We start from the raw sequence: 8,447 nt of genomic DNA on the forward strand, positions 1-8,447 counted from the left end.
TAATTTGCACCAACTCAGGTGTCATTCAAACTCGGATTACCGCGAAGGTAAGCGGCTAGTCGATATAGATTTTAATGCAGGAATGTATTTAACGGCTCCATTCCCCCCCCCCCCCCCTCCTCCTGTTGTAGCCAATTTTTAATCCGTCTGACCATCCGTCCAGCCCTTAAAAAACACGCGGAAATAAAATACATGCCTTAAGATACACGCTTTCACACGCACGCGCATAAGCTATAATTAAGCTTCACACTTCCAAGACATGTACATTGCCCGCCCTCCCTCCCTCCCTCCCTCCCTCCCTCCCTCCCTCCCTCCCTCCCTCCCTCCCTCCCTCCCTCCCTCCCTCCCTCCCCATAAAGGTATTCAACATACTCCGGTTATGGAGCTTGGAAACAGAAGCCTTGTATATATCCTCGCAGCGACAACATAGCCATTGCGTTAGCGAGAACTCTCGTACTGTCGCCATATTTCTTCGCAAAGTGCTTCACGCCCACCCGCCAGGTATCAAATGACCCTAACTTTCCTTAATCATCCTCGCTCACACCCCACTGATCACATCACCTCGTCGCTCCGCCGGGAATATGCGAGAATGGTAATCGGTACCCCAGAGATCAAAAAACAAGGAAGCGTTTACAGCTTGAGCAGTCCATGCCTCCATCATAAATATGTAACAGGCTCAGATCGTAGTGCGATTTCATGAATAACGCTTATGCGCGCTGCAGCCCCGTACATCAGAGCTTCTGAGAGAGCTCAGCATGTATTCCTCTCGTTCGATTATTCCGTACGTTGCAACCTGGTATTTCGCAGAGCCCTACTGAGCCAATCACAAAAGAGAGAGGTTGTCCTAACGTAACCTCTCAACACCATGGGCCCTTTTTCTATGCTTGTCATACTCTACTCTGATAACAAGTTGCAGCGTTGGCCCTTCTTTAAGAAGCTCTGAGACTTATTATAGGTATTTATGACCCGTGTCCAACTACTCGTTTTTTTTTTCCTAGATTTCTTTTTGCCTTTTCGCATCCAAACGTAAAGCCGTGGACTAATGATAGATCTTCGATAAAATGAAAAAAGACGGTCAGTGCAAAATGTGAGTGAGACAAGAGTACAATGACGTACGAAGACAAGAGAAATAAAATGTGACTTATTTATCTCATGCACCGATATTCTTGCGATATTTTATTGACTTCAGCACGGGCTTTCAAAGTCTTGTATTCAATGCAAGTTACATCAGTCCGTAAGAAGTGTAACCTGCGCGGTGGGACTCTGCGTGAAATAAAAAAAAAATACTCATAGAATTGGTTCCGACACTGCTTCCACCCGATATATTGGCGAATAAATAAAGCATATCAGTGTTTCTTTAGAGTACGTAAAACTTACTAGGGCCTCAGACAATGCTTCACTGACGCCGTAAAGGGAAAAAAGCTCCTCGGTAACTCTTATGATAACTAAATAACATTTCTCAAGACCAAAGCCTCCCCCCCCCCCCCCCCTCCTTTGCTTTCTCAAATAAAGTCTGTTTAAAGAAAGACCAACTTTCAGATTACGGCCACTGCCTTTAATCGACTGGCACGTGAACAACAAAGGTCGCAGCTGGCTAAAAGCCTAATGCATAGCTCACGACTTATTCCTTCATTTTACGTCATTAAAGCTATAACGGGCGACACAAATGCGCATTGAAGATCTGTCGAGGTTCTCTGGGCGCTCTTCACCAGAGACTTCCACGAAATGAAACATTTCACCACTTTGCGCAAATGCAAATTTTCTGCGAAGACAAAGCGCAAGGACTCCTGTAGCGACGTGCGGATGGCGGCATGTATAGAAACCCATTCCCAATCCTTTTAAGCTCCGCCGGATGACAAAACTCGGTCGCAACATCGACGCTCAAGAATAGGGCACTAAGAAATTACGTGGCCACGCGTAGAGAACGTCGAGTGGGAGCGCGCCCATCCAGGATCTCCCCATGCGCCTCATCAAAGCGAGCGCGGTTTTCTTGCGCGTCGATGACGCCAATTTCACGAATGCTTGCACCGCTAAGAGGGCCGTGAGCTCGGCATCGTTTGCATAATTTAGTCGAGCGACACGTGGCTGAAACTAGAACACCATGTATCGGGTTCTTTTTGCCGCTTGTAGTTTGCCCTTCGCCTCGCAAAGGCTCTTGACGGTGCAGTGCTCATTGGTCTCGGAACGAATTAGGCCCTATTGAGGTCAGACCTAGCTCGTGAACGCATGAGCGCTCATTCTTCGCAGTCGATCTGTGTTCCCACAGTACCGGTCGCTCTCTGCAGGTCTCGAAGCATTAGTTATTTCTAATTATTAATAGCGCCTTCAGTTCGTGCGAAAGTACTAATAAGTGGAGGCGCTCATTATGGATGATATACAAATTACGAGAGGGCTTGCTTCCCGTGGAGCGAGACACGACTGAATTATAAAAGCGGTACTGGGAGCGAATAAGATGAGCCAAATATTCACTACAGTCTACGCTGGAAGCTTTCATCATTTCTTACGGCTTTTTCTTTCACTTTTTCCTGTGTTACCTGAAATTAAACGAAGCTTAACTATGAGGTGAATGAGAGCAAAAAGTTAAAGGTGCTCGGTTTTCTTCGTGACTGACACGTCGCACCATTCCCGGCCTTTGTTGGCTCATGCGTGAGCCTTGAGATTTCTTTTCTAAAAAAATTAAAAGTTATGTGGGGGACTATTAAGTTTGTGTTTTGTCACCTTGGACACGTCGCTGGAGAAGAAGCGATGAGGGTGACATTCTCAACCACTTGGGGAACAAGAATGATTTTTTAAGTTATTCTTCTTTAGAAGAAATCTGGTACTGAAAGCTGCGCTATTTAAAGAACCTTTCACGCCCATGGGGCGAACTAGCGAGCATTTGTAATCGTAAAACACCCCTTCGCGATTTCTTATACGACGTGCCTCATGATGCAGCATTCCAGTCCTCCACGTAGATTTGGCATCCACACTTAAGTTTCCTGAAATGCTCGTCATAAATAATTAAATTTCCACGTAAACGTCTAACCATCCGAAAAAACTAAAAAAAAAAAGTTCCGTATCATTACATAATTGCTCTTCTAGCAACTTCTTAAGATTTCGAAAGCTTCGTGGCTGCAGAAGACATTCTGATACTTTTTTAACACATAGTAATCCAGCAAACCTAGCGATTAGTTCCGTATCACGAGTCCCATTATTCCATACATTTGCGGTATGACTAACATGGAAGCTCTATTAGAAAACGCGAAGTGGACAACGCTTATGGAAAACAACGTGGAAATATTTGAAAACTATACGGAGAGACTGTAGAAAACGTACGAAAAATAGATCGGAAGCTTGTGGATTTTTTTTTCTTTTTTTAATATTTATTTCGCATTTCCAATAATCCTTATCAATGACTCACACTGAACATGCAATGCATAAAAGCTTATTATTGCAGAAGCTTGACGCCGCGATACCCTAATAATGCTTTAGGTGCCTCTGTTTTTGTGTAAAAGCGATTTTTAAGGAAGGCATTGTTGTCTAAAGCCATATTTCATGTTAAATTCAATTGGTTTAAAACTCTGTAGCAGCTGGTTCCTTGCGGCAGTTGTATATGAAAATAAAAAGAAATAAAACCAGAAATATTTTTAATTCGCGCCCTAACACACAATACTAAACTCACAACGGAAAGAACGCGGACTGAAAAAAAGAACTGGCTGTTCTTCGCCACCCCCGCTTGTTCAACACGAAGCCACGAACCGAAGCGCACCAGGTGCCACCACCATCATCATCATCAGCCTGACTACGCCCACTGCAGGGCAAAAGCCTGTTCCCTGTCTCTCCAATTAACCCTTTCCTTTGCCAGCTGCAGCCACCCTATCCCCACAAAATTCTATATCTCATCCGCCCACACATCTTTCAGGCGTCCTCTGCTAAGCTTGCCTTCTCTTGGAATCTACTCCGTTACCCTTAAAGACCAGCGCTTATCTTGCCTTCGCATTATGTGCCCTGTCTAAGCCCATTTCTTCCTCTTGATTTCGACTAGGATGTAATTAATACGCATTTGTTCTCTCCCACACTCTGCCCGCTTGCGGTCTTTTAACTTTTCACCTATCATTTTTCTTTCCATAGCTCGCTGGGTTGTCCTTAACTTAAGCTCAACAGTACAGTAAATGGCACGGCTTAGAAATTAAATTTATTTAATTGCTGTTTAATCATCCAATTGCCGAGTACACCGGTAAATGTAACACGTTATAACTTTGGAAGTGCCTCGTGGAAAGAAGGAACACAGCATTTCACCGCCACAAGAATGCAAGGCATTAGGAGCGCAGCAATGTTCTAGACGGGGCAGATGCTCGCGAACAATGTTCAGGCGAGAACAGGACTGCCCCTCGTCTCAAAAACATAAGAAGCGCAGACAATGGAATAACAATGTTGAGGAGTGATAAAAGTCTGAGTCGCTATGACCACTGGCGCTGAGAAAAGAACGATAATGGGACATCAGCGGCAGAAACGAGAGAACAGGCGAGAGATGGCTGTCGGCTGGAGCTTAATTTAGCCGTGGCCCCTGAGCGTCTGGACAAACAAAACGGCCCGGCGACGAGGATGCCCACGCGCTAATAGCACGGGGTCCCCCTTCATGCTGCGACATGACTATCTCCTCTGTGAGCAGACGCGTCATGATTCATCACGGACGGGAGACACCGAGAGAAGCTCAGGAGTGCGTAGAGGCCACCGCGTTCGGGGTGCAGTGTTCCGAGTCGCTGCTCGTTCCAGGGGCATTCTATATCCGTCTGGAATCTTGTTTCTCAGGCAGGTCATAATCAAGACGGGGCATGCCATCGCGCACAAAGAGACCCCTCAAGACATTCCAAGCCTGCTTTCTACCGACGGTCGGTGCACTCACTAAGTTGCAAGGGTGTTAAATATTTGCGTAGCAATCGCTACAAAAGGGCGAACGGCTTGCAGCAGTCCAGCTTAGTTCTGTGCAGCGGCCAAAGAGTTAATATGTTCTTAAAGTTGCACGAAAGAGGATTCTGAGTTACTTTCTTTATCGCGGGAACTCGATCTACACGCTAAGAGCATTCTTAGAAACTTCGAATGGTTGTCCTGTGCGGCCGATTCTCGTATTAAATAGAATTAGAAGTCCCGGCTCCCGCCTTTTTTTTTTTAACTAACCTCCGAAAGTAAGAGTTAACCAACGCTTGGAATGAATTTCGGCAAGTCACTGTCACTTTTATTTTGTTTTTAACTTTTTGTGAATAAATAGTTTCAATCGCAGACGACATAGCCGCTAATTAAGCTGATGGAAATAAAAATACGCTTGCACTCTTTGTTTTGCGTATCACTCCGCCGATGGCAGAACGGCAAGCCGCTACGCGACTTGCCGCGCCTTGAATACGTCATGTACTCGCACCTTGTGTCTTTTCTTCAGACTAATTTTTCACACCATGTCGATCGCCTTACCTTCTCTTGCACATTCTGAAGCAATAAGTCATGTATTAATGAAGCAAGGATTGAGTAGGATATCACAGCAATCTATCTTGACATTGTCAGCGTTCCTTCATCAAAGCTCTCAGGAGTGGGATAATGTGGTAGTTCCACCGGGCCGGGAAGCCAATATTCCGGAATACGGAAATAAGAAGGACGACGCTTAATATACCGTCTCTATCTATATACCTTTATACTTGTCCGTTATTGGGCCGCCAATCGAGCAAGGTAATGCGTCTTGTCTCTTCTGCTTATCTTCAACATACTAGCATGGTGCGGACCTGGTTATTGGATATTACTCGCTAATAACTAGCGATCTCGATGACCTTCCTTCATATCTCCCTTCAGGCACGAGCAAGTAAGAAAAAGTAAAATGTAGAGGAGACGTATGAAAAAGTAAGATTTAATGCCGCATTATAATGAATAGACACTGACCTGAACAGAGAGGGTTCTCATCGGTATGCCGTGCGCCATCTCCTTCTCATCTTTATTCTGCAGACATTCTTTTTTTGGCTGTTCAAAAGGGCGAGAAAAATAAGAAAGAATCACAGATTAAAAGAAGTGACTTTCTTTGAGTGCGACCTTTCTTGCCACTAGAAAGAAAATGAGTGTTCTCGTGCTGTTTCTGGTCGCTGTGTATCATAACCAACTAGCCCACCGAAAAGTTTCAACACACTTCACTACTTTTCTTGATGTTCGCCGTTTCACCACTGATGAAAAATGCGTTTGGCTTATTGATTTCGCTGTTCCCAAACAAATTGAACGCAGAGATATAGGCATGGCTTGGGGGACACGCCTTCGTCAGAATATCAACACAGTTGAATTTGTATTTGTAGCAAGCGTTCTCAAACAACTGTTTCTAGGTAGTAATTAGACAGTCTGTATCGAACACAGAAGTCACTTCGTTATTTCCCACATCGTTTGATTCAGAGCTACTATACGTGAAGCTAAACGGGTAAAGTCAGAAGAGGCGTTACGTGCAAAGTGGCAGTGTCTGCCCATTACCGTTTCTGCGATGCAGCCGGGTCTTGTATTTCGTGCCGACAAGAAGAACACGATAAAAAAATTAGAGCCGCTTACCCCCTGGGTATACAAGGAGCGATAAGTGCTAGCTAGATCGCAAAATGGTTAACACAATGACAACGTCACGCGTTACTGACGTTGCCACTGATCAAATACAAATAGCCGCAATAGCCTGCGAATGGTTGGGCGCATTCATGGCTGAGGTGAAGTATACCCTGCACGATGGGTCTAGGTTAGAGCCTCCCGATTGAATTCGGTTGCTTGTATGGTGGATACCACGGTAGAGTGGCCGTGCTCCCGTACCGGCAACTCTTTCATTCGCTCTGGATCCGCTGATGCATCACTTCTCTGAGGGGAATGGGGCATGCGAACAACACACCTACGACGAAGACGGAAACAGCAGCGACGACAATGTGAAACAGGAGAAACTACGCTACTACAGATAGCGCTGTAAAAGATACACTCGACGCCTATGCATCCTTAAAATAAAAATGATAAACAGATGGAGGAGTAGCAGCCACTCTTTAATGGTTACTGGGGATGTTAGCCGGGTAGCCCAACTGGCAGGCTACTCCAGATGAGGGTGAAAAAGCGAAGGACATGCACGTATAACTCTAGCACACGTATATATACACAGGGTTTTCACAGGATTCGTATCAGACCCGTGTACATGAGAATATTTCAGACAAGTTCCATGCCACGCAACTGTTAAGCAACCATGCAAGGTTAACAAGCGAAATAGACGAAGAGCAGAAGACGACAACACGACACAAGCGCTGACTCGCAACTGAATGTTTATAAGAAAAGTCAGCAATATGTACACAAAAAGGCGAAAATACAAAGTAACAAGAGACCAAGGTTCAATGACGCCGCACCAAGAATCCTAATCAGGAACGGATTAAATGCGCATCAACACGTCATCTAAAGCAATGCAATGAATATCGGCACGAAAGAAGAAATACAGGAGACAAAATAAAGCTCCATAAAGAAAGGCTATTTTATGGCTTGTTAGGGTGACTGAAGGGGTGATAATGCATGTGTCGATTGATTTTTCGATTTGATACGCTTGGTTTAGATCGCGTGTGAGTTGATTATGGTGTGTAAAAAGGACAGTGGTATTATCAAATTTTGGCGCACATCGCTTATGCTTTCCTAGCTGGTCACATGCCCGAAAGTGGTCAGAGAGGTTAGAGCGGCCTTGGTTAAAAGAATTCATATGCTCCATAAGGCGTACGTTTACGCAGTGGCCGGTTTAGCCGATATAAGCATGGCCGCAGGTCGTCGGCGTTACGCCAGAGACCAAGTACAAGCTCTACAGAAAGTCGACAATTCTGTCCTTCAATGTGCTTCGGGATACAGAAAATTACCACAGTTGCAGATTTAGCGCAAAATGAATTTTATACTAATCTTGTAGTGTCGAAGAACTTAGGATGATCGAACGCTAGAGAGCAGCGGATGGCGATTGCGGTACAGAGTATCCATGGCCAACTGTCGTCGCGCTCAGTCGAGCCACGCCATAAAAGAATCGCAACTGCAAACATCGACAACACCGGCTGAGGAGAAGCGTAATTCTGCTTCAAGTCAGTTAGTTGCCTTCGCTTCCGTTTCTTCATTTTTTGGTGCAGCGTTGTTACGGTACCCATGGACCACCGAGTTACCCGGGATCTACTACTGGGCCGTTGTAAAGTCGGTGTCTGTGTTGTGCCTTAGGCAGGATCGTTCAAAAGCTCCCACGTGGCGAATTTTTGTTGTTCGCAGCTGCGAGTTGGACGAAACACGGGCACCACGCATAATGCACGCACGGCCTTCCACCCAGAAGGTCGGCAAGCCATCGTATCAGCGCATCTGCTACCCATGTAAGGAAGAACGACAAACAAGGGTAGTGAAGCAAAGCGCTGCCAAAGAGCAACAGCTCCAACTCTGGCTGAGGTGAACGTGAAGCGCGGCGACGACTG

The sequence above is a fragment of the Amblyomma mixtum genome, chromosome 2, assembly GCF_055824585.1.
Source record: "Amblyomma mixtum isolate Tamu chromosome 2, ASM5582458v1, whole genome shotgun sequence".
Lineage (NCBI taxonomy): Eukaryota > Metazoa > Arthropoda > Arachnida > Ixodida > Ixodidae > Amblyomma > Amblyomma mixtum.